The sequence below is a fragment of the Toxorhynchites rutilus genome, chromosome 1, assembly GCF_029784135.1.
Source record: "Toxorhynchites rutilus septentrionalis strain SRP chromosome 1, ASM2978413v1, whole genome shotgun sequence".
NCBI lineage: Eukaryota > Metazoa > Arthropoda > Insecta > Diptera > Culicidae > Toxorhynchites > Toxorhynchites rutilus.
Window position 1 is genome coordinate 19,824,100 of NC_073744.1, and position 27,292 is coordinate 19,851,391.

At 39.5% G+C, this 27,292-nt stretch overlaps 1 protein-coding gene across 4 annotated transcripts in view; it reads left to right on the forward strand.

The window, feature by feature from the left end:
* LOC129775272 (protein yellow-like) overlaps positions 1-27,292 on the forward strand; it is a 42,984-nt gene that overhangs the window by 10,340 nt on the left and 5,352 nt on the right. The window contains exon 2 of one of the 4 annotated variants that reach the window (XM_055779816.1): positions 24,354-24,417. The exons of the other annotated variants lie outside the window; for them this stretch is intronic. The gene's annotated coding sequence lies outside the window, so the exon portion shown is untranslated. The remainder of the gene's footprint in view (positions 1-24,353; positions 24,418-27,292) is intronic. 4 annotated transcript variants of the gene reach the window in all.

Genomic DNA, 27,292 nt, shown 5'->3' on the forward strand with positions numbered 1-27,292 from the left:
CTAACTTCTGAATCCCGTTCATGAATTAGTAAACCAAAGATACGCCAGACAACGAAATATGAAGCAGTCGTCCTTATTCCGGAATCCGATCGGTTTGAATTCGATTGGATTTCACGATTTAAACGAAATCGACTTTTGCATTCTGAAATCCGTTCGACTTAAATTCAAACTTTGTATGCAAAGTGCCAACAGACGCAAAACAAACGTCAAAATAATTCATTTGTATTTGTGGAGTAATTTACTTCATCAGATTATCAGAGCCAAAAGCAATCTTAAATTACTAAAAGTTGAATGCAATTGTTTACTCGATGTGATTTGAATGCTTAGAAGACATAATCCTGATCCTAACTTATCTATTTTTCTATAAATTTCCTAGCATTTCCACCAAAGATTTATTTATAATATAAAAATATTATCAGGTATATTTTTGGTTGAAGATTTTCCCCCAATTGAACTTTTATACAAAGTTTGACATGTAGAGCTAATTTTCATTTATAATTTTTGTTTAAAAAGTGTGTTTATTCTACCCGAAAATCGATTTCCTCAGGGTGAATTTTTTCGCCCTTCTTCAATTCAACAGAATACATCCAGCAATATGTGGGATTGAATCCGATATTATACATGACAATCAATGGCGTTTTAAACTGGCAATAGCAAAGACTATATCGGCTTTGCTCATGATAGCGTCCCGCAAGTGAATGTATTCTTCCTCGTGCCGCTTTTGTTGGTGTGTCGTAGGTATCGAAGCCATTCGCTTTTTACCTTTCTCAACTAAGTACTAATAAAAATGGCGTAAGTAATACTATGTTGAGAAGACGAACATTGGGAACTTCAGTTCCATTCAAAAATAACATGGCGAGAGTCGGTCAACAATGAATTCCAGTTTATTGTTTTTTCTTCAAATCACAATTTTTCGCGTCACTGTGCAGTCGCCTACTATGGTTCCAGCAACGCATACGCATTAAATCTACACACGTGCCCTCCTTTCCAGCTGGTGTTTTATCAGGATTGATGATAATAACGTGATTGTAATTTTGTAATCCGAGCATGTGTGATTTGAAGAATTTCAATAATTCATTGTGCTTAACCAAAAAGGCTTCCAGCTCGTCGGCGATGCGCCTGGAGGAGTTCGACCACAAACACCGTGGCACGAGACTTTTATATACGAGGGCGATAAGTACTTAGCCTCATCGCCCGATGGTGTCAGTATCGCAAGAGAGATTACTTATCGTGTAGTACATTCTTGTAAACCGCTTACTGTCAAAATTTCAGCCGAATCGGACTCGTAGTTTTGTTTTGACCGTGTGTGGAAGCGGGTGTGTCCGCGGATTTTACAAATATAAAAAAATATGGAAATTCCACCGTCGCCACGGCCAAATTGGTCGAATTACACTACGGACTGCTGCCTCATCCACCGTACTTTCCTGATTTGGCTCCGTACGATTTTTTTTTTGTTTCCAAACTTGAAAAACTCACTCGCCGGGCAGAAATTTGAGTCGAATGAGGAGGTCATCGCCGCCACTGAGGCCTACTTTGCGGACCGCGAGAAAACGTATTTTTCATTTGGATTAAGAAGTTGGAGCATCGCTGGGTCAAGCGTATCGAGCAAAAAGGAGACTATGTTGAGAAATTAATCGCCACTTTTCAAATTTTTTTGTTTTTTGTAGGTTAAGTATTGGTGTTCGGGATTTCAAAGAATTACACCACTGTTTTTGTAGCAGCTTCAAGGCAGCTCAAACTGCAATTTAATAGTTCCGGTAAATAGTGCAATTACATTAAATGATATACAACTTACAATTAATAGTTTTCTTCCACCTCGTACAACGTGTGTCGTGGAATTTTGCAGATATTTCTCGTCCACAAATGATCTGTATGAAATCAAATCGAGTTCTAAAAACACTTCAAATCGTAATGTGTTGTACTTACTATCTATCTAGTAGTACTAGTACTAGTTTAGAAATTTTTGCCGTTTAAAGGACCACTGATTTCTTTTTCGCAAACCTAATTTGATGTTTTGAAATAATAAACAGTATTAAAATAGAGAAAAATGACTCAACTAAATTCATTTAGTCTACCGTATATCGTAATGATTCTCTAGTTCCTAAATAAACTTTTTCTTCAATATATTTTTCGTGCTAACTATTTTATGCCAAACTTATTTTTTTTCTTTTAAATCAACTTTCATCAACCTCCAATTTGTTCTTTTGTTTTGATTCTCATTCCTATTGGGCATAAACATTCAACGACGGTACTACCACTGTAGACCGGCGTCGCATGTCTCATTATTTGCGTAACTAATTTCATGGCAGGCCGGTTGCGAGCACCGTTAATGCACAGTGTTGCCAACACCCCCCGCCCGTAACTCCGGTAACACTTCATCGTTGTCCGGATTTACCACCAATTTCTAGCACTGCAAGGTTGGCTACTCCGCGCCGGAATAAACCATTACTTGTTCGCACATCTGCCTGTCGAACTCTACCATCAGACCCTATGATTGTTTCCTCGACTATTCCTCTGATCCAGCTTTTTCGGTGCTGACCATCTACCACAAACACCAGATCTCCTTTCTTTAACGATCTTCTTTCAGAGAACCATTTGGTGCGTTTATTGATTGTAGGTAGATACTCCTTGTACCAGCGTTGCCACATCTGGTCCGCCAAATACTGCGAACGTTTGTACGTATCGCGCAATGCTTCTGCGAAGTCCACCGATCCGTCTACATGACGATCCACTGATTTGGTCGTCCCTCTAAGGAAATGATTCGGAGTAATCGTTTCAGAAGCTGATTCCTGAGATACATATGTAAGTGGTCGACTATTCACCATATCTTCTGCTTCTGCAAGAGTGGTCAACAAAATTTCGTCCGTTAACCGTCTACCATCGTCGAGTGCCTTCATCGCCTCCTTCACTGATCGAACCATTCTCTCCCAGATACCTCCCATATGCGGTGTACCAGGAGGATTGAAATTCCATTTTATTGAACTATTAACTACCGAATCTGCACATTCGTAATTCACCCTCTTCATCCATAAAATCAACTCTTTGCTGGCTCCTTTAAAATTTGTCCCATTATCGGAGAAGATTTCATCGGGAACACCTCGTTTGCAAATGAATCTTCGAATTGCCATTAAACAAGCTTGTGTCGTAAGTGTGTGTACCACGTCCAGGTGCACTGCTCGTACGGCAAGGCACGTGAACAATGCAATCCACCGTTTTTCTCTTCTGCGACCAACCGTAACTTCAACAGGTCCCAGATAGTCTACACCCACTGCACTAAACGGTCTTGTAGGTTGGGTAATTCGTTGAATCGGAAGTGGTGCCATCATAGGAACCTCAGCATAACACCGATTTACTTTACACCAGATACAATCTTTCATAACTCGTTGAATTTCCATTCGCATCTTCGGAATATGGAATTTTTGACGAAGCTCATTCAACACCGTTTCCCGATTCGCATGTCCAAACTTTTCGTGGTAATATTGGATTAATCGTTTCGTCACTGCGTGTCCCTTTGGAAGAATAATCGGAAACTTCATGTCAAATGGAATTTCCTTGGATTTAGCCATCCGACCGTTCATTCTAATCACACCGAACTCGTCTAATATCGGAGTGAGTTTATACAATGGACTTCTCTTCCCGATCTGCGCTGGCTTCTGGTCCCCTTTTATTGTTTCATTTCCCAGCAGTATCACTACTTCATTTGGAAATACCTCTAATTGCGCCTGTTTCCACAAAATTACTTCCGCTTTCATAAACTCGTCCTGTTGCAATGGTTGTTGTACTGTGTTGAGGTTCACATGTAGTTTGCGTTGCTGATGCTTGTTTGACATTAGCGTACGTATCGGAAGTCCCTTTACCTTCCGACGAATATTAGTGATAAATCTGATTACGCAAGCTATGATTCGCAATAACTTAATCCAGCGCCACGTAACTTCCACGTTGATAATGGGTTCTGGAAACTCCTTTGTTTCATGGTGAAGAAAGTGCATTTTCAGTTCTTCCTCAATATTAGTTACTGGTAGTCGCTCGTTTGGCCACGACTCTTCAGGTTCATACAGAAATCTTGCACCCTTGAACCATTCTCCGTCTGAACTCAACGGTGGACCTTGTCCCCATTTCGTCAGCGCATCAGCGAGGTTCAACCGGGATGGAATCCAACGCCAGTCGGATGATCCGGTCGTCTCCAAAATCTCCCCGACTCTGAATGCAACGAATTGTTTATATTTTCGCTGGTCAGACCGCAGCCAACTCATGACTGTTTGCGAATCAGTCCAAAGAAAACAACGATTGATTGGCAGTGAATGGTGGGCTTTAATAGTTTGCCACATTCTCGCCCCGAGGACAGCTCCCATGAGTTCTAGCCGAGGAATAGATTGCATCTTCAGAGGAGCTACTTTCGATCTAGACATCGCCAATGAACATTTCACTTCATCGCCGATAGATGCACGAAAATACGCTACACACCCATACGCGTGAATACTGGCGTCGGTGAAAATATGTAGCTCGAGTTTGTCGATTTCTGATGATCTAGTTCGACCAAAATATGATCGTGGAATTCGAATCTGTTCCACTAATGGCAGTAACTCGATCCATTGCTGCCATTTGACCAAACATTCATCATCAATTTCTTGATCCCATTCGCAGCCATTTCGCCACAAGTCCTGTACCAGGATTTTTCCATGCACGGTAAAACATGATAATAATCCCAGTGGGTCGAAAAATCCCATAACGCAACTCAACACGATACGCTTCGTCGGTTTCTTGCTGCCCCGCAAATACTCTTGCAAATCTTCGCGATGTTCGGTCGAAAAAGAGAACACGTCTTGAACTGTATTCCAAATTATACCAAGAACTCGCTCATTTCCAGTCTCTTTGTCTTGGTTGAAGTGAATAGTTTGAACTTCTTTTGATTCCCCGAGAGAACTGAGAACTTTTTCCGAATTGGATACCCAATTGCGTATTTCGAAACCCCCCTTTGCATGGATAAGTCTCACCTGCTTCGCACGCTGTATCGCCTCTTCGATGGTATCCACGCTGTCGAAGTAGTCGTCAACGTAATGTTTCTCGACGATTGCTGCTACGGCTTCAGGATTTTCCACTACAAACTCCATTGCGTTCATGTTCTTCACGAACTGGGCTGAGCATGGAGAGCATTTTGCCCCAAAGGTAGCCACGTCCATAACATAAATACAGGGTTCGTCCCTAGGATCATGTCGAAAAATAAACCGCTGTACTCTTTTGTCAGCGCGTCGAATCAGCATCTGATGGTACATTTCGCGAATGTCACCACCGAAAGCAATTGGCCTTTCACGAAATTTACAAAATACCGTCAAAATTGATACCAGTAGATCGGGTCCCGTGAGAAGCAAGGAGTTGAGGGATGTACCATTCACACTTGCTGCCGCATCCCAGACGAGCCGTACTTTGCCCGGCTTTCTAGGGTTGACCACGACGTTAAGGGGCAGATACCAAACTTTCCCCGGTTCGGTTTCGGCCAATTCTTCAGCGGTTGCTGGATTCGCGTATCCTTTCTGCTGGTACTGCTCGATCTGACTACATACGTTCTCGAATAGCGCTGGTTGTTTCAGTAGACGTTGTTCCAGACACTTCATTCTCCTCACGGCCATCGGATAACTGTTCGGAAGCTCTGCATCTTCTTTGTCCCACAACAGTCCTGTTTCGAAACGATTTCCTACTCTTCTAGTGGTCTTTTCCAGAATTAGGCGCGCTCTTCTATCCTCATCCGATTCCGGCAGCTTTACAATCACAGAGTCCTCTAACGCATACTGAACTTTTAGTAAATCGTGAAGATCTTGATTGCTGACTGCGTCGTGGTGCCCAAGATACACTTCCGAATCCGACGGCTGCATCTGATTTGGCCCGTAAACTGCCCATCCCAGCTTGGAACGTACCGCTATCATATCGCCCAGCTCACCGATTTTTGCTTCCATCGGTGCAATCACATGCAAGTTATTCAAGCCTATTAGCAAACCAGGGCGTTGATTTTCGTAGGACGCTATTGGTAGTCCACGAAGATGCTTCATCCGGCGGCTGATTCCTGTTGCGTCTATAGTTTGTTTCGGCAGAAGCAGCTCATCTACCGTCCTGACCGAACTGAGCTGATACTTCTCTGAACTTCCACTTCCAGAAATCAGTAAGTTTACCCTGCGTGATTCCTTCTCTACACGCGTTATATCGGCCGTCCATTTGATGGTCAGCTTCTCCTTGGGTCCTTCGGCCCCCATTACTTCGGCTAATGACTTTTCAATTAGAGTTACAGACGCACCCTCGTCCAAGAAAGCCAATGTGTTTACAGATCGCTTTCCACAGTGTAACGTAACTGGCAGCATGCGGAATAGGATTGTGCTGGTACATCGGAAGTGTGCATTGATTGCTACTGTGACGGGATGGAGAAGAGGGTTGTGTCGTTCTCGACAGTCATCGATGTTGCATCGTATTTTGAATTTGCACGGAGCGTTACCGTGATCATTAAGGCATATGACGCATAGTTTCCCTTGTTCTACCAGTTTCAGGCGGTCCGCCAAAGCCAGTGCTCTAAAGTCCTGACAGAATCGAAGACGATGATCAGTACGCTTGCACACTCTGCACGGTTTCGGATAAATCTCATCGGCTCCGACGGAAGACCTTTCCACAGCACTGTGGTTGTATACATGAACGCCTTTTTCCTTTATTTTGCCCTTTCCCGCATACTCATGCGCTGCTGGCTGCTGGAAATCCATCTTTACATTGGCCTCGCAAGCTTCTGCAACGATTGTTGACACAAAGTCGGTAAAAGTACGGAGATTAACTCTCTTTTGCTGGTTCTTGAACCGAACCCACTCACGCTTGTCATGAGCAGGAAGCTTGTCGACCAAATCCTGGATTAAAAGAGGATTTGTGAGATGTTGCTTCAATTTAGCCGCTTCCAAATGTTCACATAGCTGCTCTACAGTATTCCCAAAAGGAACATATGTTGCCAATTTATCTGGCTTCGGAGCTTCCAGTCGCCGCACCTTTTCGAGATGACATTGCAGTAGTTGTTCCGGACGTCCATACAGCTGACGAAGTTTGCTGATGACTCTCGGTACGGATTTTGGGAAAAGCAACTGTCCTCGAACGCTTTCTAATGCTGGACCCTTCAAGCTCTCCTGTAGTCGAACAAGGTTTTCAACGTCATTGAATCCACAAGCATCTGTGGAAGCTTGATAAGTTCCAATGAATAATGGCCATTCTTCCGGCTTCCCGGTAAAGACTGGAAGTTTCTTACTAATCCCACTCCGGGCAGCTAGTTGTACTTTAGACGGAGCCTGCCTCTGCTCGGGGTTTTTTCGTTTCTTTTTTGATTGTTTCTCTTCCTTTACTTCTTCATGACCAGATTCACTCGAAATAGTATCATCATTGGATCCGTCTGAACTGCCATCGCTCTCGTCTTCGCTACTTGCTTCCTCGGATTCATCTCGTTCATCCTCTGGCTTATGCTTATTGCGGTTATCTGATTCCTTTTGATTGTGTACATGCGCATTTTCCAGCGGAATTCCAGTATTCGGTGTCTTTACATTCTTCGAGGTTCCTTCTCCCGATGATGCGGTTTGTAAACCACTAGATTTCAATTTCGATAGATCCTGCTCGATTTGATTCATTTTGTCATGATACGACTCTCTCAATTTCTTCATTCGGTCTAAATGTGTTTGCTTTTCGAGCAACGCTTTCTGCAACAACTGTTCTTCCTGCTGTAGTTCTTTGGCCCGGAGCTCATTTTCCATCTTAATCCGCTGCTCTTGTAGGATTCGGTTCATTTCCATCCGCTTTTCCCACAGAACCCGTTCGTTACTCATCTCCAATTCTTTCTTTTTTCGCTCCTTTTCTAGAGCTCTTAGCTCCCGCTCCAATGACGAACCGGACTTTCCGTCCGATCTCAAACTAGATTTATCCGATATATCCTCGGCTGTCTTCTTCTTGGTACCCGTCTTAGAAGTCTCTTCGTCCAGTTTTTTCTGGTTCTGACAATCTTCCTCAGGGCAATACCATTTCTCCTGACTTTCGACTGCTGCTGTGACACCTACGCAACGGTAATGGTACCAAACATCGCAATTGTCACAGCATACCATGCGCTCATTCACCTCGGACACCAATCCGCAGGCTCCGCAGGAAGTCGTTGTCATATCCGCAATTCCATCCATCGTTTTGAGGTTGGATCCCTATCTCTTATTAATTTTTGAGAATGTTCGGGATTTCAAAGAATTACACCACTGTTTTTGTAGCAGCTTCAAGGCAGCTCAAACTGCAATTTAATAGTTCCGGTAAATAGTGCAATTACATTAAATGATATACAACTTACAATTAATAGTTTTCTTCCACCTCGTACAACGTGTGTCGTGGAATTTTGCAGATATTTCTCGTCCACAAATGATCTGTATGAAATCAAATCGAGTTCTAAAAACACTTCAAATCGTAATGTGTTGTACTTACTATCTATCTAGTAGTACTAGTACTAGTTTAGAAATTTTTGCCGTTTAAAGGACCACTGATTTCTTTTTCGCAAACCTAATTTGATGTTTTGAAATAATAAACAGTATTAAAATAGAGAAAAATGACTCAACTAAATTCATTTAGTCTACCGTATATCGTAATGATTCTCTAGTTCCTAAATAAACTTTTTCTTCAATATATTTTTCGTGCTAACTATTTTATGCCAAACTTATTTTTTTTCTTTTAAATCAACTTTCATCAACCTCCAATTTGTTCTTTTGTTTTGATTCTCATTCCTATTGGGCATAAACATTCAACGACGGTACTACCACTGTAGACCGGCGTCGCATGTCTCATTATTTGCGTAACTAATTTCATGGCAGGCCGGTTGCGAGCACCGTTAATGCACAGTGTTGCCAACAATTGGATTATTAAGTATTGGATTGCCCTCGTATATAGATAAGTAAATAAACTGAAAAAAGCATTCGATTTTCAAAGAGCGATTTACTTTGGTAACGATTTAATAGAGATTATTCTTTGGTACCGATTTAAACAGTGAATCGATCCCCACGTCGTTTACAAAATCGATCCGTCAAGATCGACCTTTTTTAAAAGATTGCCCAATCCTAATATCAATCTGATGCTGAAAAGTTCTGGAATTTTTCATCAGATGGCGCAAGATGAACAAGATTCATTTTGAGAGGTTCATCTGCACTAGCTTATGTTTGAAATTCGATGACATTTCGTTTATTTGTTTACGAACTACAGTTGTTTAAAGATGGCCGTACCCTGTTTGTACGGAAGTCAAATATTTGACACTTTCTGACAGATAAAGTTTGGTTGGAAATTTGTATAAATATCATTTTGTTCGCCACTTTTTAATTATAAACAGTGTCAAACAATGTCAAACATCGAACATGTAAAAAATTCGACTGAAATATTTAAGGTAACCTAACTATGTAACGGCAGGTCCAAAGAACAGACCGAGAAAATAATTTAGACATCCAATAACGGAATATTTGCTTGTCGTATATTGTGTCGAATATATTTGATCAGTACACGTTGATCACATGTTATCTGTCAAAAAGAGTCAAATATTTGGCTTCGGTCAAACAGTGTATGAGTATTAGAGTGCCAGTATGGGAAGTGTGGGAAAAAAGTTAACTTCGAATTTTCAAATGTTGATTCCCACGAAAACTACCCTATGCAAAATATCAGCTCAATCGAACTTCATTTACTAGTGTCGCACATCCGTCAAAGTTTGAGTATTTTGAAAACCGAAAAATCACCCAAGGGGGAGTAAAGGAAATCGGGGGTTTCAATAAAAAATTTTGATGCCAAATGTCTTTGAACTACATGAAATGTCGAGATTTACTGTCATCTTGAAAACAAATTTTGGGTCAAAAATTTACTTTTTGGCACTTAGTCGTTTTTTCGTCTGAAAAGAGAACAAATATTAGAGTCAATATTTTTGCTTGTTCAATATTTCGCAACGAATCCAGTAAACATTCTAATTTGGATCTATCATCGCTTGGCACATGCTTAACCGATAAAATACGGATGAGCAAAACCACACACGATTATCTTCTAACAAACCTGATTAGCCACTTCAATCCATCTTGTGTCAAGCATTTTAAGGGGTGTGTCATTCTCTAAGTGGTTAATTTAAAAAACAGGTTTCGTTGAACTAAGTACGTTGTACTTCTCCCGTCATTGATGATAATTGGAATCGTTCTCATATTTCTTCACCTTCTCGTGAGATTCGTGTTATTTCGTTGTGGCGCAGAAGTACCTATATATTTCCTAAATTTTGCAATTTCACAGAGAACGGGATGAAACGAAACAATCCCCGGTTGCTAGAAGCGGAACTTATCGGCTTCATATAATTGTCGACTTATTTTAAGTCGCTCTCCGCTATGACCAATTAATTTGTTTACAACGTTCTAACACTGTTAGCTGCTAGACGAACAATGAGGAGCATAATTTGTACGTTTTCCACTTCAATAATTCTCTCAACCGTCAGCCGGCGATTCTCTGAAATACGCACATGAGGTGGGGTTACCATTGACCGGCAATTAATTCGCTAATGTTTCAACGCATGGGCTCATCAACTGGTCCGTCTGTTGCCATTGCGTGTGTTTGTCGAGTTTTTTTCTCAACAATAAAATCCCACCAAAGCCGGATATCAAACATTCATCATCGCCACTTCACCGTCGTTAGCTATCTAACCTTTTCCGAAGGAAGATGTGGCAGCTCAAGTGTTTATTAATTGACGTCAATTTGACACTGCACCCCCGCAATCTCAGGGTCTATGAGGTCATGACGAAACATAAATTCACCTTCCTGCACGAATGCGCTTCGAGTTTTCAATGTCGTTTCTGAAATTTTCTCGAAAATGGTTCGTGCGGGCAGCCACGCTAGCGATGACGATTGGCGGAAAGTCCACCCGCCGGTACTTTTTGAGGTACCCTCGACACCTGAGGACGACACCGGGCAAGGTGAAAATGATATGCTGTCGTCATCGTTCGCGCATTGTCAGTTCGTCGCTTCAAATTGTTTTCTACTTAACGGAGTGTACGTGATGTGGAAACTAGCTTATGAAGGCAGCCTTCAGTCGGTTATGATTCCATACTGTTCTCCACGGAGTGAGCAATGTTGCATTGCGTTGCCCTTCAAGACGCAATGATCTGATGAGGTGTCATCACCTTTGTTTGGTCTGTTATTCGCGGGGTCAACCGTAATAGTTCGCAGGGGAGTTCGGTGCACCAATTATACAACGCATCGAGAAGAATGAGGTGGAAAATTGAACATATGCTTCATTCAGTTCGACTTACACCGATAAACACCGACGCTTCTGTGTAATGCCTCTGCGTATATTTTGCATACCGAATTATGCCAACGAAAACAGAACTGTGTTTGGCCGTGTGCGGTCAATTATTGGGGGTGCTTTTCTAATGTGCAATTTCGGAAATTTCACTTCGAATTTTGGTTTGTTTTGTTTATTCTGTTTGCTTCGTAAACAAAAAATCAATTGATATTTGTGTGTGATAGTACTCAAGCTGGATGTGCGGAATACTCTCAACTCTACGTGACACTTGCGCCGATTTTAGGAAAAAATTAGAAAGGTCTGAGCCGAGAGGCACGAACGGAAACTTGACGTGGGACTTTGAGGGTAGATGTTTTTTTATTGAGTTTTTGTAACTGTTCTCCTTCCGTTCAGAAATCCGTAAATCTAACTCCTTCACAATTTCAAATGGTGACCCTAGAAAACCTTCCGTTATTCCTTTAGAGCGGAACTTCCAACGGATTGTGGGAGAAATCAGATAGATTTTCCAACATTAACGCGAAACACTCGACATTGTCTGGTCTTCTTGTATCGATGCTCATAAATGTACATAAAAATCTTTATTGATAAAATCGTCTAAACAGAAATATTATTAGACCACAACCTTTCCAATGAATTTCTCTATCAACGTTAAACTCTTTAAACCAGACTCTCGACAAAACATTGGGGACAACAGAGTGTCGCCGTTTTCCAAGTCATCTTCTCGCCTTTGATTCTGATGAGTGCCTGCTATCGGCAAATGTAGAATAATTTTCAATACGCATCGGCTGGTTTAGTTTATAATCAAATATGTGCATATGTGTTTTTTGATGGTTGTGATTTTTTTTTTCAGAAACTTTCGAGAACTGCGCGATGCGAAAATATCTAATAATTTGAAAAAAATATATAAAAATTATACTTCAAATTAATTTTTTTTAAATTAGTAATATATTTTCACATTATCCTGAAATATATAATTGTATTGTGTTCGTAAAAAGTGCCACCTAAAATTATCACCAGAGCTATGGAAAATAATGTATAGGAAACCAAATTACGAAAATTATGTAATTTTTCTCAATCCCTATATGATTCACTATAAGAGCTACAGTTAAAAACTTTGTTTTATTTCCACCTTTTCCAATAGGCTTGGGAATGAAAATTTGAGAAAATACTCAAAGTGCGTCTACTATAGTGTACCGCGATAAATTATAAAAAAAAAATCTATCGAATTTTTTTTTAAATTTTCATTTTCATTTGTATTTTGAGTCATTTTTTTTAGTATTTCGAGAATTTGTTTTTTTCAAAATTTTTAGATCCATTGAAACTTAATTTTCATTTAAATATACGTGTTTTTTATATGTGATTTTTTTCATAATTTTAGAGCGTAATTTTCTGGTAATTAGAAGTTTTCATATCTTCTAATAATTCTTTGAGACGCAGTACTGCATTGAAATGTGTTCGTACGTGTTTTTTATATTTATAATTTTTTATAATGTTTCGAGGATTATAAATACTATTTATTCCTAATTTACACCGTCTAATTTTTTTTTGATTTCCATGAAATCGATGTTTTTTTTGCGTTCATGGATTTAAATTTCTAAGACAAAACATATCAACATCTGATCTATTTGTAGAATTATACAATTTCGAACAAATTCGATGATAATTCGTTGAATTTTCGATGGTAATTTTATTAACTACATTTTTAACCATAGATCTTGTAGTGAATCATATAGGGATTCAGAAAAATTACCCATTTTTCTAATTTGGTATCCTACACAACATTTTCCATAGCGCTAGTGATAAGGTTTGAGTATTTTTTACGAATACACGAATACAATACAACCATAGATATTTTCGTTCCACGCAGTTCAAATACAGCTCACGCAACAAATTTTAATAACACCTACCAAAGTGAATCGATTTTTAAAAGCTTATTTTCGAACATTTTGATGTGACCACCCCTTTTTTTCGATAACGCGTTTTAGACGGTGAACAAAATTCTTCATGTTCAACGCTAACATTACGACTTCGATGCTGTTGAAAATCCGAGTTATTGCTTCTTTAAGTTCCTCCAAATTTTGTGGCTTATTGACATAGCAACGGTCCTTCCCGTACCCCCAGAGGAAGCAATCGACGACGAGAAATGTTGAAATTCTTACCATAAGAGGACAAAGTTTCATTAAAGCTTTGGATGCTCGAGTAATACAATTACACTGAAAATACACGTTATCGTTAATTGTACATCTTGACACTAAAAATCATCCGATCAGACTGAACGAGTAGCCGAATATTGTCGTCCCGAAGTGAGGAATTCAGTGTTACCATCAACGGAGAGAAAAATGTTCGATTTTCGATTTTTTTGCGTGAGCGTTTAATCTGAAGGACCCTGTAACTTAGCCTAATGCGATACTTATCTTAATGCGATCAATAACTCGATTTTTTAAATTTTGCAACTTGGTCCGCTCTAACTTAAAACCGACTAAATGAACTTACATTCCACAGTATTTTGTCATCTTTTACACAATTTGAGAATTCCATTCTCACAGATCACGCTTGTTTCCATATTATACTTTTCAAAGAGACGACGTTTTTGCTATTAACAGAATCTCGCAGGGACATGAGCAAGTGATAATCTAAAGCTGCAATACCTGGTGAGCGCGGCGAATAGAGCAGCATACCCCAGCTAAGCTCCAAGTATTTTTATCGGGTTGTCAAAGAGACATGAGTACTGGTATTGTGCTGGTGAAACATGACGCCTTGACTAATTCTGGGCGTTTGTCCTGGATCACAGCTTTACTATTTAATTCAACCAGACACACTACTATGGCATTCTTGGTGTGACGACCTTCTCGGGAAGCTAATGCTGGGCAATTTTTGAACCATTTTTCATCACCCATCACGATTTATATTGCATTTTTTTCTTATGTTTGATACAAACTTCTTAACATATTATTTAAGTGATCAGCTATTGCTATGCATCTCAAGTCTAAGTATCAATTGCATTGAGGAATGCTTTTTTCGTGGTTATATTTTTATGACATTTCGAATGTTGAACATTTTGATATGCTTTCATTTAAATGTGTCTCCGGCCGGCTTGGAATGCAAAGCTATTTCACACGACCACGCTATACATATAGCTGCCAGCACTGTTATATGGCAGCGTGATAATATTACACCTCATCATAAAATGAAGTTGGAATGTGTTTTCTAAGTGGATAAAGAAGAACATGAACGAGAATATATCTTTCTCTGTCTGGGTCGTGTATTTGGCAAACTATACGAAAAGCTTTCATATGCTTTCATTAAAATGTGTCTCCTGTTTCGCTCGCTCATATTGGCTCTAGCATATATATTATACAAATGATATACATGTATTTGGGAGTACAACATTTTCTGTTATTTTTCAGCTCATTTAATGTAATGAGTTGGGATGCCATAACATGTGCTAAAAATTAACTCTGGGTGTAGGAGCCGCATACACAATTGCAGGGCAAATGATTTGTTTCTAGACAGCCGTTTCTGCCAATCAGTAAATACAAAGACCAGAGCAGAATGTTACATTTTGTGGAAATTCTCCCAACGTGAGATCTAAAAATCAAATGACTGTATAGTGTGAGTCCTAAGTAGGCCACTTCTCTGGAACATTTAATAAGTGAGTCACCGTACCGAATTCTGACGTTATCCATCGGAACAAGTCTAGAAGATCTTGAATGTGGGAAAAGGATAGTCTGAGTCTTCGTGCATTGATAACAATTTTCCATCACCGGGGAGCGCTGGGATGTCCGCCGCTGGGTCATGCGGATAGAATTGGTTGTCAAAAAGAATCCAATCGAAATTTCAATAGAGATCCAATACTCAGGAGAGGAAAGAAGTGTTACTTTTCTTATAACAAACCATTACATAGAGAAAGTATTGTTATGAAAGGCAAAAATAATCGAATTAAATAAATTGATTGAACTTTATTTTTCATCAATTCAAGCGTTTGAAATCACGAAAGCACAACTAACATTTTGGTAGATCCTGAAATTTCAGTATTATTGACTTCTAAAGTTCTGTAAACTTAATTGTAATTCAATTTTACTTCTCGCCAAATGTTAGATTTTTATTATTCTGAACACTAGAATTATATTATTTGAACTTTTTTCTTTCATTTAAACAACAAAAAAATACGAATTATCCAAATTACAACATTTATTTCAATTCTAGTTCGGTCACAAAAGGTAAATAAACAAAGCCCGAGACACGGAAAAGTTTGCTCTTTTTATAAGAGAAACATTTCACAGCATGGGAAAAACAGACATCATGGGGAAAAACCCTGAAAGAATTTTTTTTTCAAGCTAAATGCACTTGAAAAATAGATTCGATTGAGTCCGCATGACACAGGTCCGCAGTATAAATGTTATAAAGAATAGGCCCAAGGATACTTTCTGAAGGTCACCTGCACTTACATTACATTACTCTGAGCACACATTATGCAGGGATACCCGAAATGTTATATCCGAGAGATAATTTCTTATGATCTTAATAAGGTACATTGGAAAATTGAATCGATGCAGCTCGTACACCATCGTGCCACACATCATCGAAAGCCTTCTCAATGTCCAAAAGCGCCATTGCTGTCTTCTTGGACAACGGCTTGTTCCTCTGTATAATATTAGTAACGCTCAGAGCTGATGAATGGTGGACCTTCCCTGATGGAAACCAAATTGTTCCTCAGGAAAGACACCATACTCATCGGCAAAAGCATAAATTCGGGTTTGGATACATTTTTCGAACAGTTTAGAGGGGGCAGTGGGCAAGCTGATGGATCGATAGCTCTCAGGGATGGAAGGGTCTTTTCCCGGATTCAGAATTGGGATGACTTTAGCTAGCTTCCAAACTGGAGCGAAGTAGTGAAGCTCCCAGCATCTATTAAATATTTTCACTACAAAAGCAAATGAGTCGCGGCTCAAGTGCTTCAGCTCGATATCGAAGTTGTTGTCGAAACCAGAGGTCTTCATGTTCTTGGAATTTGGGTATGAGCTATCAGCTCATCAGCCGATACTCTCGATTCTCCTGGAATTAAGTTGTCGGAACGTTCAACCACGGTGACCGCCTTAACCACATCTTGCCCATAGAGACTAGCAATGTTTTATCCAGGAATGTGAGACAACACAAATTGTTGCCCCAACGCATTCGCTTTTCAGTGGCAGTCTTTAAGAAACTACCATCACGAGAATCCCCAGACGAAAACAAGGGAGGGATGGGTTTAGGTTTTTTTTTTATTTTTTTGTCAAGAGCCAAAAGGGCTTTAAATGAGGAGGGTTTTGTCGGAGTTTCTTTTGAAATTCTTTATACCGCAAATCTAAAATTCTTTCTCGGATAACCCTAGTGTGATTATTGAACAGCGCTTGTATTGGCGCCTGTAAGTATTTCTGAGACGTATCAAATATGGTGCTGTCAATTTAGAAAGAGGCACGCACCTGATAATGTTGAACCGGGACCGAACTGTTACCAGCGACGGTAATCGCTTGCTGTAGGGATTTCAGCACCTGATCACCCTCTGTAGTGGAATTTAAAGCCCGATAGTAGTTGATGCTGTTGTCAACAATCCGTTGGAACAGGACCCAGTTGGTACGGTGATAGTTCCGTAGCACCTAATTTCAGCACCACCGGGTAATGGTTAAGTGGCAGCTCCTCGAAGACAATTGGATCATCTGGTACGGCCACGTTTGACAAGAAGACGTCAATGATCGAGTAGACTCCCGCTTTAGAGATCCTAGTTGGGCTGTCCGGAGCTAAAATATTGTAGATCTCGAAGCCTTCTGCCAAGATGGTACCCTTCTGTTTTCGCCGTTGATTGCCATACACTTGGTGCCGATCATTTAAATCACTGGCAATGATGAATTTTGTCCGCCGTCTCGTAAGGTTGGATAAGTCGCACCGGAATAGAGCAGCCGTACCATTTCGTATGCTGGCTTGTTTGGGACAGTAAGCAGCGGTGATGATAACTGGTAACGTTTGCATTTAAAAATGGACAAAAACTGCCGGTTTTTCATGGGTTTACCTTCACACGCACTGACGAAACTACCCATGCAACATCAATCATAGTAACCCATGAGTCAGCAGAAAATTGACAGCTGAAGAAGTGTGCGCGTTCAATGAACGGTACCCGCTGCGCCTAAAATGGACATCGTGCGGCACTTTGTGGGCGCCGGATACGCTCGTGCCGACATCTACAACATCTTTTTACTATTGGACAACAATCAGAGCATCGAAAGAAAGCCCGTCTACTGACTTCGGAGCTGCAGGTAATGACGCAGCGGCAGCGGCTGAATAAGGTCAAGTCGATTTCCCCGGTGAAACGCGACGTAGCGGTGGTGATGAACGACGAGACCTATCTCACCCTGAATGGCAACGACTGGCAGGGCACTTCGTATTTTACTTCCTCCACGAAAGAAGTGAGCTCCGAATGAAGTTTATTTCACACACCAAGTTGGGGAAGAAGGTGCTGCTGTGGCTGACAATCAGCGAGAAGGGGATGTCAAAGCCGCTCTTCTGTAGCTCCGCACTGGCTGTAAACGGGGAAATTTATAGTACGAAGTGCCTGCCGGAAGTTGCGTCATTCATCAAGAAATATCACAAGGGCAAAGACGCGGTGTTCTGGCCACTACTTGAAGTGATGGTTAGAGGAGATGGAGCGGCTGAATATCGATGTGGTACTCAAGTCGGCGAACCCACCCAACGTCCCCCATCGAGAATTTCTGGGCAAACCTGAAACGTAAGATCTACTCCAACAATTTTGTTGCGAAATTGAGAAGGAATTGATAAATAAAACGATCAAAGAACTCAAAAACATACATACACGCTTTTTTTTCGTCCGCCAATGTTCCGGTTAACTGCCGGAAGCCCATTCTCAAGGGCGTAGAATTTTGTTTGCAAGTAAGCTAATAGAATTACCTTCCATGGGAAATTTACAAACTCAATTATCTGTCTTAGTTTTTTTATCGCCATCCGAAAAAAGTCCATTTTTTTAAATGCAAACGTTACAAGCGTGGTGTTGACCCGATGGCTTCAATGAATCGAAAATAAAAATCAGGCAGCAACCGTTATATTGCGTCTAACGTAACGGATCTTTCAAGGGTCGTGGATCGGTCCAGCCGAAAAACGACGTGATCTGGAAAGCTGAAATTATTCTCCTTCATCAAGTGTGTTTCGACGCAACCGCAACCACGTCGATATTTTTGGTACGAAGCAAATCAACAAGTTCCTCGCGTTTGCCTGCTACAGAGCAGGCGTTCCCGAGTTAGAAGTGAGTTGCAGATGGAGACAAGTTATACGAAGTAAAGGAAGATTAAACAAACGAATCGGCAAATTGATTTTGACTTATTCAAAAGTAATTGGAAAAGTGCACGTAATTTTAGTTGCAGTTTTGAATTGGTCATATATTCTCGTTTCAAAAAAAGATACATATAGGGCGATTTCAATTTCATAGACATCAAATGATCTTCTGTTTCTGTATTGGTGGATCTAGCGACGTTTCTTTTATATCGAGCAAACGATCCCAAAGTTGGAAGCTCTGAATGTTTGCCTTCGTCGTTGGTTGCTTCTTCATTACGAATGCTTCATGAAAACAATAGGATTATCCAAGCTTTGCGGCACACGCTATGCTGTACGTATAGAACAGCCCATTCGTTGTTTTCTACAATTCAACATTGGTTCGATTGATAGAGTTTCGCGCATGAACGGCAACGAAAAGATTGATAGCTACATGATATATGGCTTATGATTGTAGCGCGTTCTATTAATTAATGTTGATGCATTGTACCTGGCTGCCAATCGTTAGGTGTGTTAGTTGTTCATTCATGTTAATGCATGTTAATTTTGTTCGGCTCAGGTAGTGTTAGGCATATCCGGTGTAAGGCAATGAAGAGTTCTCGATCCTTTTACTTACTATATACCCTCTTAACAATTTCGACGTTTGAAGAGGAATATAGGGGAATGGTGGTAAAGACAGACACCTTAAGTAAGCGTTGATTCGTGAATTCAACAAAAAAATAGCTATCTCACCATAAATTGATAGGCTAGGTCACTTTTTATAATAAAATCTGTTTTTGAGGCAAAAATTTTGCAAAATGAATGTGTCCGGCATCTTTGAAAAAATAAGATTAAGTCGGGAAAGATGGATACTAACTGAAAATTCAACTTTATGTGCCCGATAAGTTTTAGAGGTCTTCAAATAGGCTTTAAAAATGATCGAACAAAAAGACCACCTAAAAGGGCTTGCAATTTTTCTCATTTGTTCATGTTTGAAAAAACTTCCCGCATCCGGAATGGCAAATTCGGATTACGTTTTAAAAACCGCTGTGTTGATTCGTCCATGATATCTGGTTGCTCTTGCAAACGTAGTTAGTGGTCATCTGTTAGAAAAGAAGGAAGTGATAACCAAATTGTTTTCATGATGATTTTTTTCTTTAATATTTCTGAAGTAAAAATGAGAAGACTACACCGCTGATTCGATAAACTGGATGAAATGCGATGGTAAACACTCATGTAACGAAAAATACCCCAAACATTACTCGATAACAATGTGAACCTTATTTTCTGCAGGCGAAAATTTACACCGAGCTGCTTTTTGTAGATCACTTTTTTGTTGCTAGGTACACACAGTAAGTGTCAAAGGTATTGATGCACTGTACGGCATGTTTGTACATCATTTAAATAGAAAATAAAAATGTTATTTATCAATCATACATAGGTGTCAATCTTTCTCGACTTTCCCCTATCAACAATAGTACATATGCGTGAAATATGGGCCACTTTGAAGCTGAAAGCTTCCATTTTTGAGATCTCTCGGTGAATATCGTGTCCAGAGCTCGTATAGGATCTACTGATTATTGATCTTTAATTAATCCAGGAAAAGATACTGAACATATAGAAAATGCCCTTGAATATTGATAGTTACATCAATATTGTAAAAACTACGAATAAGGGTGTATTTTTGGGTTTCAAAATATTTCTAGCAAATTCATTAACGCCTGTCGATTTGTTGTACAAACATCAAAATTATTGACTTGATTGATAACATACTGTGTTAATCTACAAAATTTAAAACAAATATATAGAAAAAATCGTTTTTTTCCTTCCAATATTGTTTTCCTCCACACCTACACAGAACAAGATAGATACATTCAAACATTAAATCTCAAAACTTAAAATTTGACGCCTTTAAATGACGTATATCCCATCTCCATGCGTTGGTTTTTAACAGCCTAATTACAGCCTTTTCTAAAATCACTTTAAAATTTCGACTTCGCGTTCTGTTCTTTTAATTTTTTGTCGAGTGTAGAATTAACGACAGTTCACACCCAACAGGAGAAAAAAAATGGCATACTAGTAATAAGATTTAGAGGCATAGCTTAATTTTAAAATTATTATTGTAGTATTGTTTGAATCCTATGAATACTTTTTTTCATGTGGCACTGACTATTACCATATTTGATAGGGGAATTGGGGGTAAGCCCGTCACTGAGGGTATGTCTTACTAGAAAACTCTAAATAACTATGTTTTTGAACATGTTAGTATCTGTTATTTCAGACGTTTTAAATCAAATCCAACCGACCGTGATTCATCAAATATTAAAATATTGATAAAAACAAACACGAGTGCCGATGATGTGCAACCGGATGTAATTTTTGGAATTTAAGCTTTTATTCTTGAACGAGTTTTCAAATCCTTGTTCGTTGTTCTACAGTTTGTCCCCTGGACTGTTAACTATTACTGGGATTCGAGTTGAGTTAAGTTAAAGCAATAAATTAATGGAAATAGTGGAGTAAGCCCGGCATGATTTCTAGTTAGTTGAAGGTTATAGGGACATATTTTCCATCTATTTCAAATGTCTCGCAACTTCCGGGGAAATCGAATTATGAGAATGGGTTCCAGGAGAACCTCACCCTTGCAAAAGAGGCTATCGTTGGTCAAACGTGTCAAACAAGACTTTGGAATCCCCAGGTCTACATTACATGATAGTGTTTTGTGAAAGGTGGTAAGCTCGAAACTAGGACCTAAATTCCATCGAACTAGTAATTGAATTGTGGTGTGGTTTGAGGTGCCGCATAATAGATTTGCCTAATATCAAATTTGTTTCTTTTCCATATTCCATGTTCACCGGAGCTTGTTCCGAGCATATCTCCGGAATCAGTTGAGCGATTCGAACCATATTCGATAGCGACATATAGAATTGGAATACCTCTCATTTGGAGGTTGCCACATTCAAACTGGTGTCGAGTTGGCAAATTTAGGGGGCTGGTGTTGGGGTGCCGGTTCACCCGCACTGGTTGGTGGACTCTGTTTTTATGTCAGCTTTGAAAATTGAGTATTACTTGAAAAATTGCCGTTTAAAAGCACTGATATATCTTACATCTAACGGAAAATTATCTAGCCAATGATACTGTGATGGAAACATAATAATATGAGCCCTCAGATCTTACAAAACAATACTTTCCCTTATGGGGCCGGGCTTACCCCAGTTCCCCTGCACTGATGACGAAACTCCAGGAAAACTACCATAATTACCATAATTGGTACATTAAAGTTACACTTTTTCAAACAAGTTTTTCATATAATTTAGACGATTAATCATCGAAACATCAGTGAGAATCTAGAAAAACTTCAACAAACAACAAAACTTCAGAATTTAGAAATAAACTGCTATAAAAGATATGCTTTTGAACTAAAACAGAGCATTTATTCGCAAATTTCTGTAAATTGGTGACATATTTTATTCATAATATTGATACACCTACCCTATATCCTTTTTGGTTCTTCCACTTTTGTATCATTGTTCGGTCAAAAGTTGTAGGATTAGTGTTGTCGAACACAGACGAACCAACTCAGGAGGGTGAAGGTTCCTAAAATAAAGAATTTTAGAAAAGTGTTGTTGAATAGGTACAATTTGTACCTTATAATTTTTTGTTGATAAAATGTGGCTTCTAGTTAGGTGTAATTTTTACGTTGCACTGTCATTAAAGCCATAAACAATATGAGTCAAACTCAGGGCCAAAGGAACGATTCATTACAGCTTTGTGCCGTTCGCTCAACAGCTTTTCAATTGACTTTAGGCATTCTTAAATCATCTTTACACATCCAAAAATAAGTAGATCCGTCTAGGAGTGATACTTTTAATCTATTTAAATGCGAATGATACCATTTCAACTTTACCACACGTTCAGGATCCGAAAATCCACAAGAAAACGGTAAGGTTAAACTGCTTCATTTTAAATTTTTTCACCGTTAAAAGTATTTCCATTTTTTTCGCTAACCCCCGGTTATTAATAACACAAAAATGCACGATATTGGGCCCCGCTAAAACGCTTCTGGTTACCGAAAACTTGAACAGAAAGTAGAAATCAATCACCCGACCTTACCAGCGTTTACAAGCGTCGTCCTTGGTGCGATCGTTAGTTCGAATCGGTCAGAGCAAAACACACATGTTATGCACCGCCCATCATTTCCAGATGCTTTAGACACGATCTCGTGTCTGTTATAGTTAAACATTTATTAGACGTATGATTTTCGTAATCGAACAGCATTTGCCAAAATATATATCTGGATTTCCCTTCACAGTCCGATCGTCGGAACCGGTTGTCGGGTTGTATTGTTGCCTTTTATCAACTAGCTGTGCGCATGTTTTGCGGTGTATGCAGGACTACATTAAAATTCCAACACCTGTCGAGCAACAAGCCTCCCAATGTTACCCCACGCAGTATAACGGCCCGGTTGACCTAAAACTGTCGCGCATTAATCACAAACGTATGCACAAAGGAATGGGTCTTTATTGCTTGCAAAACGCAGTAAATAATCAACAATCATTAATTTATTCAGAACTTTACTGGCAGTAAGAACTTTACCAGCCGGTTATGACTTTGCATTGCACTGATGGCGGATCTAACCTTTAGGAATGAAAATAATCGAGAGTGCCGCCCGCATGGACTATTGAATAAGTCTGCCCGATACCTACTATCCATCACCATCTTTCGGGTTGGGTGGATTTCGTTATCCCCCTTCACTTTGTTGGCATTCGTTCTGATTCTTGGCCACGCCACGCTTTGAAGCCCATTGTAATCAACATCACGGTAGACACGGGCGGACATTGATTCGATGGGAAACCTGAGTCCAGGTGGTGCAGGCTGTTTGTCGTTGATTGCGTCGTTCTGTTCTGGCAGTGTTGAGTGATAAAATGGGTGTATAATAATTTCGTGATTATAGGTTGCCGTAATTGGCGCACTTATCATCGGCGCGCCCCTCTGGTGTGCGTTTTTTGAGTGGAGTTTTTGCTTGTTTTTTTTTTGCGAGATGAGAAAACATGTCGGTCATCTTATTCTGTAACTGGTTTTTGATAATTGTTGTGGAAGCTTCATATGAAGTTATTGACATTGAATTCGAGTGAATTTTGAACAGCATAACACGACCTCCATTGTGTGACCTGCCTATTAGATTATATCATACGTAATTGTAGGTGCATGAAGTTGATTGTGAACACGCTCTTCGATGAATTTAATATTAATCATGCGTTGGTAACACTACTTTGGGGTTAACCTTTTTTACGTAAGACAAAGTGTAACTACATTAACATTTTATTGTTGATTTATCTTGGAAACTTGATCACACGTTGGATATGAATGATCAGTTCGTCCACCATTTCCTCTAACGAGATCTGTTAGGCTTATTGGTATTGAATTAAGCAATAGTTCAAGGACAGAATTGCAAAATTTCTCTTGAAACGATGTATTGCGTTGTGCTTTGTAAAAGTGTAAAAGTTGCTGTCCATGTAGGCTGATCAAATAGTTCCGGAATAATAAAGGGGTACGTGAGACAAAAAAAATACATTTTTTTTGTTGAAGAATTTTATGAATGAGTGAATAAACCCGAGAATAAAGCCTAGCAATCAATCCTGCTTAGATTTACCTGCTTGTTCTCTATAACGAATTTTATTCGGTCATATTCAGATGATGGAGAAATTATGCGAAACAGATTGTGATTTTTGGAAATTTTATCATAGAAATTGTCTCATTCCAGATCGAAGTTTGGTTTCACAACTATCGTAGCTATCATGGATCCAGGCAGACACTAAATATAATTGGTAAACTTCACAAATTCATTACACTCTAGAAATTTGTTTTCCATTTTTGATAATATTTGCACCCAACGATTTACAACTAGCATTTATTATTTCAATATTTTCAATAGGTGGTTTTTACTTATGTTAGTTTTAATCTCTGTCCATCCAAGAATAGGCTTTGATACAACTCATTTATACTGGCAATATTAAATGAAAGGCCACCAACTGATCTCTGGTAAAAACGAAACCATGACTCGAGGCGTGGGTTTTCAAACTAATCGCGTTGTACAACAGGAAATTTCTATTGTGAACAATTTAGAATAGGGGAAGTGGGGGCATAGTGGTCACCCTAAGGAATATGCCCATTTCCAGCGCCCACATATATATTTAAATCCCGTTTTTCGAAGAATATTATAGTTCAACTCATTGTTCTTCAAGATAGCAAACGGCTTTTACTATAAAAATTCAAAATAGTACACTTTTCGTCTTTAGAAAAAAAGGTGAAAAATCGAACTTTGTTTTTGCTTGGAGGTAAAGTGGTCACCTAGTGGGGGCAAAGTGGTCACCCGCACATATCAAGCTAAATGGGATAGATTTATGTGTTTTTTTCGTCCAAATTTGTTCAAATCATATTTGTTATAGTAGGTACATGTATGAAATAAGCTTGGCCTATTTACCTATAGTCTAAATTTAAATTTTCTCATGCATACAAAAACGTAGTAAGAAGCACATACCGTTCCGCATAATGAAGCTTGGTTTGGTTTTTTTTTATTAAATCGTTTATTTTTACAGGCTCAGTTACATAAGTTTAAAGGAGCCAAACTCCTATCTGTATAGTTACAAGTATACATAAACATTTTTTTATTAATTCTAATGTTAATGAAGTAGAGAACCGATTACTCGCGGCTTGCTCGAGTTTAGAAGGGTGACATTTTGTTTCAGGAAAAGGATGGGATATAAGGATATGTTGACAATGTTCACACTCACATTCGCACTCACATTCATCATACTCAATTCTTAAGCCTATCTTATATCTAACATGTATTTACATTTCACCTTATTCTATTGTTAGTAAGAAGGGATTTGATTTCTCGCGAAGGAAAAGGAAAAGGAGAATATAAGGATATAAGGACAATCACACACGAAGATCGATAGCTTTTAGGAAGACATATATTTGGGACATGTAATCAAGGTCTAACCGAGCCAACACATCTCTCACCGGCACATTGGGCTGCCTTCCTCTAGCCCGAAGAGAGTTTTCTAAATTCGATCTGGCAACAAGATACTCCTCGCACGACCAAACAACGTGTTCGATGTCGTGGTAACCTTGGCCACAAGCACAGATATTGCCATCGGCAAGATTAAAACGAAAGAGTAGCGCGTCTAACGAACAGTGATTGGACATGAGTCGAGAGAAGGTGCGAATAAAGTCCCGACTTAAGTCCAGACTTTTGAACCATGGTTTGAGGCTAACCTTAGGGATAATCGAGTGAAACCACCGGCCCAATTCATCTTCATTCCACTTGCGTTGCCAGTTAGCGATGGTATTTTTACGGACTAAAGAATAAAATTCATTGAAAGCGATTTGACGCTGATAAATATCGCCTTCAATTGCACCTACCTTTGCTAATGAGTCAGCCCTCTCATTACCCGGAATTGAGCAATGTGAAGGGACCCAGACAAAGGTAATGACATAACAGCGTCTGGATAAAGCACTCAAAATTTCTCGTATTCTCTCAAGGAAGTACGGCGAGTGCTTTTCCGGCCTCACTGAACGGATAGCTTCGACAGAGCTAAGACTATCCGTTACAATGTAATAGTGTTCAACAGGTCGTGAGGCGACGCTGTCCAGCGCCCAATGTATTGCTGCCAATTCAGCAATATACACAGAGCAAGGATTCTGAAGACTGTGGGAGGTGCTAAAAATTTCGTTGAACACTCCAAATCCTGTGGACTCATTCATAGAGGACCCATCAGTAAAGTACATATTATCATAATTGACACGCCCATACTTTGCATTGAAGATCGTAGGAACGATCCCCGATCGATGATAATCTGGAATTCCATGAATTTTCTCCTTCATGAACAGATCAAAATGTACAGAGGAATTGATGTAGTCAGGAAAACAAACACGGTTGGGAGTATACGAAGAAGGATCAACCTGCATGGAGATGAATTCATGATATGAGCTCATGAATCCTGAATGAAAATTTAGCTCGATAAGCTGCTCAAAATTTCCGATCACCAATGGGTTCATAACCTTACACCGGATGAGGAACCGAAGAGATAATAAATTGAAGCGATCTTTTAGTGGGAGTAGGCCTGCCAAAACCTCGAGACTCATGGTATGCGTTGGAGGCATACATCCCAACGCAATACGGAGACAAAGATACTGAATTCGCTCGAGTTTAATGAGGTGTGTTTTGGCAGCTGATTGAAAACAGAAACTGCCATACGGCCATAACGAACTTTTTTTTTCTGCTGAATCAACACCAACACATCTAACCTCCGCTGCGCATTTTGATTTGTTTACTTTAGAAGACGGAAGGTTTTTCATTTATTCTTGCATTTTCAATTGTGAATGTTTGCAAATATCGATTAATTTAGCAAATATTATTGAAAATCTGTATGATTTTTTGTCCGTAGCAACTTTAGGTGATGGCGGCCGGTAGAATTTCTTTCGTGGAGGAGCTGGAGGAAATGATCAGTACGTGTAACGAGGATTCCAATGAGATTGTTTGTGTGAATATTATTCCGCCAGACCGAGTAATAACCTCCCAACCCTCTATGCTATTGTTTTTTTTGCAGTACTCTGGTACTTTGCAGGTTTTGGAAAATGTTCAATTTTTTCGGGAAATGGATAATTGTGGAGACTAATTTTTAAGAATTGACATTT